Genomic DNA, 11,655 nt, shown 5'->3' on the forward strand with positions numbered 1-11,655 from the left:
ATATGTTTAAAACTGAACTTACTACATTTCCATCCCCCCAAAACACCTGGATTCTTTTTGGTATTTTGTGTCTTAGTTAATGAGACTATTATATGCCTTACAGAAATCTAGAAGTTATTTCCAACCTTTTTTCTGCCTGTGTAACTAATCACCAGACCCTGTCAATTCTACGTAATAAACATCTCTCAAGTATATTTTGTCTCTCTATTCCACATGCCGTTGCTCATGTAGCCTCCACCAGTTCCATTCTCTCTACTGCCATCAACATTGTCTTTCTAAAATACAGATGTGAATCTTGGCACACAGCTGCTTAAAAACCTTTATAGTGTAAAAGATGAGTCCAAACTCCTTAACGGCAACAAAGTCCCTCTCATGAGAAAAGTCCATCTCCTCTATATTACCATCAGTTTGTATATAACTCTATTATGGCCCTTGGCATATTGTATGTGATTAGTATATAGACTACGTAAGTGATTATCAAACGGGCCACAAACTCCTTGAGAACAAAGGTCATGTCTTTTTTTATTTTTACGTTTCCAGTGCTAAGCACACAAAATAGAACTATATTCAAACAAAATGCAGGAATGGATGAACTGGGTAAAAAACATTGAATGATTTTCTCTGCAAAATGACAAAGAATAAAGGATCAAAGTATAAGAAATAGATGGAGTGATGTGAAAATTGAAAAAATAAGAGAGGTCACCAGGTTAAGAAGTCCATTACCTGGGACATTGGATTACTTGTCATTCTAGAACCTGCCCTATGCTTCCTATGAGCTGCCTCTGTGGTGGTTTTAAAATATGTCTGAAAATTCTTGACAATCTTCCCTTCTAAAGGTGGAGCCCAGTTCCCCTCCCTTGAATCTGAGTCAGACTTAATGACTCGCTTCTAACAATAGAATGTGGCAGAATCAATGCTATGATTTCCGAGACTGGGCCATTTAAAAACTAGCTTCTGCCTGGCTCTCACTCTTCCCTTTTGGATCACTCACTCTGGAGAAAGCCAATCGCCATGTTGTTGAAGAACTCAAGCAACCTATGGAGAGGACTTTGTGGGGAGGAACTGAGGTCTCCACAAACAACCAGCCCCAACTTTACAGCCTTGTGAGTGAGTCACCTTGAAAGAGCGTATTTTTGCCAGTCAAGCCTTCAAAAGACTGCAGCCCCAGCCAAAATCTTAATGGCAACCTCATGAGAGATCCTGAGTTGAAATCACCCAGCAAGGTTGCTCTTGAGTGCCAAAGCCACAGAAACTGTAAGGGTAATAGATATTTATTTTTGTATCAATCTATTAAAGTTTATGCAACAATAGATATCTCTATATCTTTTAGAATCCTACACATTCTTCCAGGTTCACTTTAAATATTTTAGTTGTTCTAGAATATTCTCAGTTTTCTCCAATTAGAACTGATGTTTCTCTATTGTAGTCTTACCTCTTTTTATTGCTTAGAATCATTTATTCTTTTAGCCAAAATGTATTCCTTACTCACAGTGTGCTATGTTCTATGCTTGGCAGTGGGGACCAAAAGATGAGGCATTTAGAACCTTTGAAATGTTTTTTTTCCTCCCTCAATATACTCATCTTTCTCTGAGAAAATAAATTTCTTCTGATTATTTTTCATCTTTAGGTCACTGAACTTAGAAGTGTGAGCTCTGGGGTAAGACTGTCTGAGGATCTGGGCTTTGCTGGCTTACTGTAATGGCTTACTGTCTGCCTGACTTTGGACAAATAACCTCTAGATGCTTAAGTTTTCTCTGTCTGTAAAACAGGCATAACAGTAGTCCCTGCCTCTTATGGTTATTGAGAGGATTAAATGGGATCATGTACGTACAGTGCTTAGCATAGTATCTACCATGAAGTAAGTGCTCAATAAACACTCGTTGGTGTTGTGGTTGACCATCTCACTCATTGTCTGGCAGTGACTAGAATACAGTAGGTATTCAGGAAATGTTTGTTGAATTGAACCATAAATGGGATAGTTTAGTGTTGATGATTTTGGGGGAACAGGTAGTCAAAAAAGTGTCAGACATGGGGTGTTAGTCATTGTACATGGAACACTGAGTACAATTGAGTCAGTTATTTATTAATTGGTTACTTAATTTGTCAAACAGTGGTTTATTACCCATTATATCCTATTAACTAAGGACATAGGAAAATGAGCAAAAGCATCTAGATGGGCAAGTGTTTGGACGCTGGAGAAAATATTCGTAAACTTGGGGGCTTGCAAAAGATTCAACCATTAATGCCACCAGAAGTGTGACTAATAGATTATAAATGTTTCTTTAGGAAAGCAATAGATTCAACAAATAGTTATTGAGCAGGTATCATATGCCCAGCACTCTTATAGGAGCTAAGGATAAGGCGAACAATTTATTTTTATTTATTTAATAAATATTTATTGAACACCTAAATGACAAACCCACAGAAACTATGTTCCAGTCATTCTTCTAGTTTCTTGGGATTCACCTATAAACAAAACAGACAAAAATTTCCGCCCGCATGGACTTTTTATTCTCACAGGGGAAAATAATAAACAATATCCATCAATGTTAATTACATAATATGTTAGAAGATAATAGAAGCTATTAAAAAAAACAAAAAAAACAAAAAAACCCCAGAAAGGTAAAGTAAGGTAAAGGACATCGGGAATGCCAGGGGCAGTGTATGGAAAGGACTTTGTAGTTCGTTGTATTTTACACTGAGAAAATGAGACGTGGGAAGACACTAGCAGGCAGGGGAGTTAATTTTAGTGATGAGCAAAACAAAGCCCCTCTTTCACTATCTAGTGGGAGTGACAGACAACAAGTAAGTAAATAGATAATTTAACTTCAAATAGTGATAAATGCCTTGAAGAAAATCAGATAGCATGAGAAACTTGTGGTTCTAGCCTTGGATGTCCATATTCTTCCACAAAGGAAGCCCAGGCCACTGCCAGTCATGGCCATCCGGCATATCAGTATCTCTTTCGCAAACACACACCTGCTAGGACGTGGTCACAACCTGTGTGTCTGTGAAGAGGATGGCAGGACTGTTATGTATCATAGCAGGTATCATAGTCTGGCTGATTAGTTGACAGAAGAAGCATTTATGATCTGTTAGTCAGACTTCTGGTGGCATTAATGTGTGATGATGGGTTGTCTGACTCACAAATAGACTCTAGCCTCTCTGCATGGACAGGAGGAAAAACTGTATGAAGCTTGTCACTGCCATGACCATGAGATGTTATTGTAGAGTGGGAAAGGCCTGTTATCACATTTGCTAATTATGAAAACAGAATTTCTCATAGGTCTGAATTTGATCTTTAAATGAGGACTATTGAAAAGGAGATGGCTCTTTCAGTTTTCTAACTTAAGTTTTAAGTTAGATGAAATATGTTTATTTCTCATGTTCAAGAAGGAGTGATCTGGGTTGTAAAATGTTGTTCTCTTTTAGTTCATTTGAAGGCAGAAGTCTGAGTTCATATACCCTTAAAAGGATGTAGAGAGTGGGGCGTGTGCAGAGCAGAGCCACAGAGGTGATTAAAGGGCCCAGAGAGGAAGGGAAATCAGAATTATTAGGCCTGCAGAAAGGCGTGTGTGTGGCCAGGGTTGGGGGAGGATGGGAAAGTGGGCTGACTGAATAAGTGTTCTCTCTGTGCCAGGGGTGGAACAAGAGGAAAAAGGCTTCAGCGAAAACAGGACGATTTAAGATAAGAAAGCTCAGTTTCTTCACCAGGCTCTAGAGGCTGGAATCTCTTCTATAAGATCTCCAGGGAAGATACATATCCGTCTGGTCTAGTTTGTCCTAACTTTAGTAAACAGTTCGCCCAGGGTGTACAGCTCTGTCCATCTCATTCAGTGCTTCCAGCTGGTAAACTGAGAGTACGTATGATGTTGGAAAGCCACATTAAGCTGGAGAAATCAGATCTATGTGTCAGGTATAAAATATCCAATTAGAATATTCATTTGTCCTTTTTGTGTCACATAGTTTGGGCCCTGGGCTAGTATAAGTGGGATATTTTCAGTGAAGTTCTGCCTAGGACAGGAAAGTGGTCTAGGAAGGGACGCCTCCTACTTTCCTTTATTTTCCTCATTCATTCTATGGGAAACACTATTTGTTTATTCATTTAAAACTATTTATTGAAGCTCAGGTTAAACTAATATTTTTTATTCAACTTACGTTGCTGGACACTCTTATGTTCTTTAATATTCTCCACATTAAGAAAAACAATATGTGTGAAATAACCTCAGTTATGTAAAGTGTAACATCACATATGTACATATACATGTATATACATATATACAGAGAGCCATAAAAAAAATATGAAAGGTGGCCAAGAAAATGTTAATAGTGCTTACATAAAGAAAGTGGAATTCCTGTGACCTTTATGTTCTTTTTTATAGTATCATGTAGTTTTTGAATGTTTTTACAGTGAGAATGTATCATCTATATAATTAGAAGAAAAACAAAGTTATAATACAGCTATTGAGGAAAAATACTATCGGTTGCATTCTGAGGTTATTATTGATGTATTGAAGAGGAAAAATAATTTACTCAGGATTCACACACAAACCTCACTCCAAGCCTAGCTTATTTGGTGATTTGTGGGATACAAAAAAGCCACTGGGAAACTAACAGTCTTATTGGAGAAAAAAGTCAGAGAGGCCTGAAACATTAAATAATTAATAAAACCAGTGGCAGAGAGAGGAGATGCCTTAGGAATTCTGTGAAGAGTTCAGGGAGGACTTCCTGGACAATAGAGGTTTAGTGCAACTTGGATAGTGTGGGGGAGGGGAAGAACATTTCTGGTAGAAGGCACAGCATAAGCGAGGCCCCAGGGGCAGAAGTATCCAAGGCAAGTGTTACAGAATTTGTTGAGTTATTAATTTGTGTCTTGTGATCTGTTTTCTCCAGAGCTTTAGCTGCCGGGTTGAAAGCAGAAGTTGCTTGAAGACAACAGACTTTACTTTTTAGCTTTTGTTTTCAGAAGCCTCAGTTTGTTGGAAGAGTTACAGGAATGAGAGAGGAAGTGGTTGGTGCCTTTGTGTGGGATGCAGAGTGGTGAGAACAGAGAAGGAGCCATTTTTTCCTAGACCACATGTGGGATGCAGTTTAGGTTTGTGAAGGTGGCTGCACCTGTGTCCTACACCTTCACAGAGCCCCAGGAGGTTACAAGGCTGAGGTAATAAGGGCTGCCTGGTATTTCCTGGTACTTCCAGTGCCCAGTCTTGGCAAAGACACGGTGCTAAGTGTGAAATCCTCACATAAATGCAGACAGCAGAAGAATTCCAAAGCACTACAAAGAATACATAAATATACATCTACAGTCACGTGAGCATATGAGACCTTGACCAAATCCATTACCTCTGAGACCTCAGTTTTTCCAGCTACCAAAAAGTGGGTATACTGATCCCTTCCAGTTCTAAAATTAATTGAATCTATGAAATTGGAATATCTGTATCTGGAATAACTTTATTTCCACCTGAGATGCAGGAAGGATGGTATGGAAACTCTATTTTCAAAGAGCTACCACCGGAATCTGCACATGTACATGTTTATTAGAGAGAAGTAGGAGAATACTGCGTGGTAATTGAAACTGCCTTTTGCATTTTCTAAGCCAGCAGGATCTGATACCTGAGCATTGTTTCTTCCTTCCTGTAAAATCGGCTAAAACAGGAAGACTCAAGGGCGAATTTCTATCACAACTGGAGAAACCTTCCTTCTACTCATCTCTCTCTTCACCTGTGCCCTGTATTTGTATAGATTCTTGCTTTCAACGAAAGGAATTCAGCTCCAGAGAGACATAAATCATGCACAAAGAGAAAGGAAAATTGCTTCCTAGACCTGAATATTTAGTGATGAACTAAACCTTCCAAGAGGGAAAAAAAATATGATTCTGTTGCGAAGGGAAAATAAATGTCCTCCAAATCAATGTGAAAATGGAGATCCAAGGAAGTGAGGTTTGTATCTGTCCTTAATGCAGCTTTGGAAGGATGGAGGCAGAGACAATAAATGATATATCAGACATGGCGCTCCGCTTAGAAATTGCAATTCTAAATGTCATATGCTGTGAGCCTCTCTCGCTCCCCCCATAACTCAAGAAAATTCACAAGAGATAACTTCTTTTCTCTGCCATAATAATATTCTCTAGCTTGTATCCCAAATAAACAACACTGGTTACTGCTTTAAGCAACACCTTCTCCGTTTCCCCGTACCACTCAAATCAACAACCCCTTTCTCTGTGTGCTCTGACTCCCAAGCCCCCATCCTTATACTTTGCTGCAGATGTGCTTTCTATTTTGGGTTCTTGTTCCTTATCTCCAGTGTTATGAAAGAGCAGGTCAGCATTACCCCATTCGTACAGTAGTTTTTCACCACTCTAGATAAGATGGGAAATTTTATCTCTTCCATTTTTTGAATCATTTTCTTAATCTTTATCCTGATCTATATAATTTTCTCAAACCACTGGTTTTTCAGAGTGTGGATTTTTTTTTTTTTTTAATCTTTGCAGACTGCAATTCAGTCATCTCCTTACTGAAACGAGAAGCCTGGTATTCACATCACTCAACACGGTTGGTTTTGGAGCTTGGTGAAGATTAAAAACACAGGAAGGCTTGCACAGCAACCTAGAGGGAATAGAGAGGTCGCTGTTAATGTGTTTCTTCATTGAACAGAGCTCATGCGTGCATTTGGAAATAAAGAGAAAGTGACTGTTCAAAGACACTGGGGAAAGTGCTATCTGGGATGTTTTACCCTAAGATTTTATAGTAAATTAAGAATGGCCCAAAGTAAAATGTGACATCACTGTAAATGATCCCACTAACACTCCCATTAACGCTGGCTGCTTGACTAAAAGTAGCAAAGGGAAGAAATCGTCTTTTGAAAGTGGGAGTGGTCTCAGGGAAGAAGAGAATGCTTTGGGCAGAAAAATAGAAATGGCTACACTTTCTGAGGCAAAGCTGCTTGGTGTTGGCAGATTATTTAAGTCCTTGCATCCCTCTAGGCCTTCAGAATTCTTCTTCTTTTCCCTGTATACATCAGCTACAATGAGATGTCCCCAGAACTAGGTAATAAAGTCACCCTTGGATGGTAAGGTGTCCAAATATCAGCAATGAATCAATGAACTGAACCATCTTCAGCCATGGTCAGCCCCCAAGATGTTCTGTAATTGTGTGATTGAATGGATGTGGGAGTTGTAGATTCAAACATGGTGTTTAGGATTTGTCTATAGGACCAGAATCACAGACATTGATGAAAGTGTAGATCTAATAGAATTGAAATTGTAGCTACTATGACAATAATCACACAGGCACTGTGCTAAGTATTTACATACATTCTTGCTAAGCCTCACAATAGCCTATGGAGTAGGTTATTGCTGCTATTTTATAGATCAGTGAACTGAGGTTCAAAGAAGTTGAGTGATGTTCCCAAGGTCACAGAGCTTGTCAGTGGTGGAGCAGGGAATCAAATCTAGGTTTGGTTGGCTTCAAAACCTTTACTTGATGGAGAGAGGTGTTCCATGTGGATTTTGAGGAAAGAGAAGAAAGACCTCAGCTCTGTACACTGGAAGGGGACATGATATTTGGTAGCATCACACCACAAGGTGAAGAGCATATGGAGCTACACAGGAATCCAGCTGCCATGCTTAGACTTGTGTGGCAACCTCTCCATGCCTCTGTTTCCAGTAAAATAAGTATCTGAATGTCATAAACTTGACATGGATGTCAAGTTTTCAGATCACTTAGGGGGCGAAGTTTATAGTAGGAGAGAGTCTAGCTTTGACATACTTGTAAAAATACCCCACTGGTATACCTTCCGGGTTCCTATGATCTCATGCTCACCTAGTCATCTTCCAATGGTTAATTTGGTTTCCTGTGTACTTTATACACCTTGATTACCGGAAAGTGGATATCTGAATCTGTAAATGAATATGTTTATGTCTGGTTTCTATATCAGTGTCTCTTGAGTTGAGGAAGTTTGTCCAGCCTGATGCAATTCTTTTAAGAACACTGTTGACCCATCCATACTCAGCACACTCATGACCAAATTATGGAACATATTGGGAAGACCCTTCATCTTACTAACTCCTTTTCCCTCACACTAGCATGGCTTTGCTACACATTCTTTCTTTGATTAATCAAAATTAAAATATTAACAGCACAATAACCACAACGATGATTGTTATCATTACTTGAGGGCTTTGTATGTGTCATTTGCTGTGGTAGATACATCATGGACTCTATCTCCTTTAACCCTTACAAGTCTCATCCAAGATAGTTTTGTTTTACTGGAAATAGAGGCTCAGAGAGGTTGCCCCATAAGTCTAAGCAGGACAGCTTGATTCCTGTTCAGATTTGTATGCTTTTGACTATTATGATGTGATGCTAGTTTTGACTTTATCTTTTCAATTTGGGTCTTTTGCCTTTGGGGCTAAAACTGTTTTGAATAGACAGCTTTGTTTCATGCTGCCATAAGGAAATACCCCACTCAGCTTGCCCTATTTTTTGAGATATTTTTTATAGGGGAGTGTCTCCAAGAGTCTGACGGGCACTGAATGTGTGGACATGTTTGAGTTCCTGGGCCTGTGAAACTGAAGGTCAGAAGCCAAGCGCTGGTGTTCCCACCTAAGGGGACCTGGTATGAGAGGTGTGGAGAGTAGGGCAGCAGGAGGGCATGGGTGAGAAGATCCTCTCTAAATGGTAAGCTCAAATTCCTTTCTGACTTCTCTCTGTAACATCACTCTCTTCTCTCACATATTTCCATAGATTCAAAACCCCAGGCACCAGCTGCCACTGTGTCATTGAAGGAGGCCTTGATAGGCTTCCCTTGAGGAGTCATGCATGATGAGTTATGATTACTGCAATACCAAATTTATTATTATGATGATCATTAATAGCAACCCCTTAGATTTATAAAGCACCTTTCTCCTAACAATCTCTCTCCTAGAGATTGTCTCATTTATCCTCACAGATCCCGAGGGGTGAGGAGGAGGCAATATTATCATTTTTACATTATGGATTGCTATGATCAAGAAGTTTTTATTGCAGTACCGGTTCCATGTGAAACTGTATTAGGTACTATATGAAGAAATTCCACTAATTCATCAAGTATTTTTGAGTGTCTTTTATGTGCCAAAACAACTTTGCGATGTTGATATTACACTATCCCATTTTACAGATGAAGAAATGAAGTCAGAGAGGTTAGGTCACTTGCTTAGCAGTACATACAGATGAATAAAATATGGTCCCTGCTATCACCAAGAAGACACTGTTATAAATAATAAATAGCCTTTGTTGAACATTTACTATGTACCTGGCACTGCGCTGAGAAAAATATAGGTGTTATCTTTGTCAATCATTTTAACAACTTTCCAAGGTTCTTATACTTTAGCCATCTACAATTATTTCCATTTAGCAGGCGAGGCATAGGGAAGCTGAGCAACTTGCCTGAAGCCACACAGCTGGGAAATGTTTGACCTTGAGAGGGAGAGGAGCAGAGTGGAGCCTTGTCTGAGTTGGATTCTAGCTCCAATACTTTCTATGTCATCCTGAGCAAGTTGTCTACCTTATCTATGTCTCAGTTTCCTCATTTGTAAAATGGAAATAATACAAGTATGTACTTCATAGGGTTGTTATGACACTCAAGTGCAAATATATTATGGAACATACGGGGAAGACCCTTCATCTGATTATCTATCTATCTATCTGTCTAACAGTCTGTCTGTCTGTCTGTCTTAGAATTCTGCCTTGCATATGTTAGCAACTAGTATCTGGGATTCATATCCAGGCACTCTGACTCTAGAACAATTCTACTATTCTGCTCCCAAAATAATTCTCTCAGGTGCAGAAGCAGTAACATTTGAATTGAATTTCCAAAGGACAGACAGTCAAAGACTTGGTTCTAGCAGTCTAGTTCTAGTTCAGTCAATGGAGAGCTCCATGTAATGATTCAATGTCAGAAGGTTGTGTAGCCTTTTGTTTTTTTAGCCCCTTGTAATTACCTCCAAAACTGGGGCTTTGGGACCTGAACATCTTTGGGTTTTCTCTGTCCAGAGGTCATTCAATTTATTTTCTTAAAAGATACATGGAAATTCTGCCAACCATGAAGGTTGTCATCTACTCTCTAATTATTAAAAGATTTTCTTCTAGGAGGTTCCAAAATTTTACTTAAATATGTGTTGATAAAGTGGTTTTTCATTGAAGATTCAGGATTATAAACATGGGACAATCTTATCATTACAAACAAACAATCCTGGAAAACGTTACATCACCTTCAGAGAATATAGCAATACTACTTAAATATGGAAAACTTAAGTTTTGCCTCCAATGAAAATTGTCAACCAAATTCTTAAGAATTTTGTTTAAAAGACATTTATCAAATATTTTATCTTTCTTTTGAATCCTTGAAACACGTTTCAAGGGACAAAGTTCTATTATTTTTTAATATGATTCAACAGAAATTTACTAGTATCATGTGTGTAGTGAACTCTGTCTTCTAGAAGCAGAAATATAATATACGCTTATTATTTAGGGTAGGCAAATTTAGAAGTGCTTAAATTAGTATCAATACAACACATAAAAAGAATAAATAAGGAATGTCCAATCAGTATTTTTACTGGAAAAAACCTTATATGTTATAGCTGAGGTATTTACGTCCCAAGGTTTGCAGTTTAGGCAAAGGATATCATAAAATGTATTTCCTTTGAAGAATATACATTCCTTAATAATAACAGTTATGATTTGTTGAGCATAATCCAGCAAGACAAGCATGATTGTCCTCATTTTACAACTGGTGGGAATTAAACTTTTACGAGTTTCAATATAACTTTCCTAACTTAGTAGTGCCAGGATTTGGACCTGGATCTATTTGAATCCCAAATCTACACTCTTAATTACTGTCTTATCTATGTTATACTGTCTAAGTGGTAAAGCTGTATTTGAACTCAAGTTCTCTGATTTGACAGCCCATATCGCTGTACAGCATCTCGTTGCTTTTCCAAAAGTGTACCTATTCTTGCTCTCTGAGGAACCTTATTCTTTGAAAATAGTCAATCACTATATTCTTTTCTATGGAAGACAACCATCCCAGAGATGTAATATGAAGTTAAGACTTTCATGCTTGAATTAGATCAAGTTTCTATAATACATATCATTATGACACAGATCTCTGTAAACTAAAATAATTCTAAGTTTCTACTCTCGGCCCACTAGCTTAATCAATAAGATGATTAATTCATATTCCAGTATAGCTGAAGAAATGGGACAAGTCATTGGATTTTAAAATATTTGGTAGTAGAACTTTCATCCTCAACCTCCTAGTGCTATGTAGAAATAAAAGTTTTCATTCACTATATTTCTGTATTTCGAAAGGTTCAAGAGAGGCAGCATGATATGATCAACGGAATATTGGAGCTCTACCCTCTTTCCTTGATGACTCAAGGGGATTTTGACAATGGCCAGCTGTTTACAGAGTATGGGTCCAAAAAAAAAAAAAAAAATACAGGTTTTCCTGGCCCTGGACTGCCAAATGGACAGGTCCCTCGATTTTTTAGAGCCTCATCCCTTTCCTGGTCCTCTGTCTTGTTTGCCTCCCAGAAAGATAATGAAGATCAAAAGAGCACATGTGATTGGAAAACCTGTGAAGAGCCACGTAAGCTTAACATGTAGTTATGATTAT

At 38.4% G+C, this 11,655-nt stretch overlaps 1 long non-coding RNA gene across 1 annotated transcript; it reads left to right on the forward strand.

Annotated features, from left to right (window-relative positions):
• Window positions 1-922: 922 nt before the first annotated feature.
• LOC112472936 lies at window positions 923-6,757 on the forward strand. The gene is made up of 3 exons (XR_003043839.1): window positions 923-1,260; window positions 5,743-5,939; window positions 6,491-6,757. It is a non-coding gene; the product is annotated as an uncharacterized LOC112472936 (long non-coding RNA).
• The last annotated feature ends 4,898 nt before the right edge of the window (window positions 6,758-11,655 follow it).

Source organism: Pteropus alecto, unplaced genomic scaffold, assembly GCF_000325575.1.
Source record: "Pteropus alecto unplaced genomic scaffold, ASM32557v1 scaffold111, whole genome shotgun sequence".
Taxonomy (NCBI): domain Eukaryota; kingdom Metazoa; phylum Chordata; class Mammalia; order Chiroptera; family Pteropodidae; genus Pteropus; species Pteropus alecto.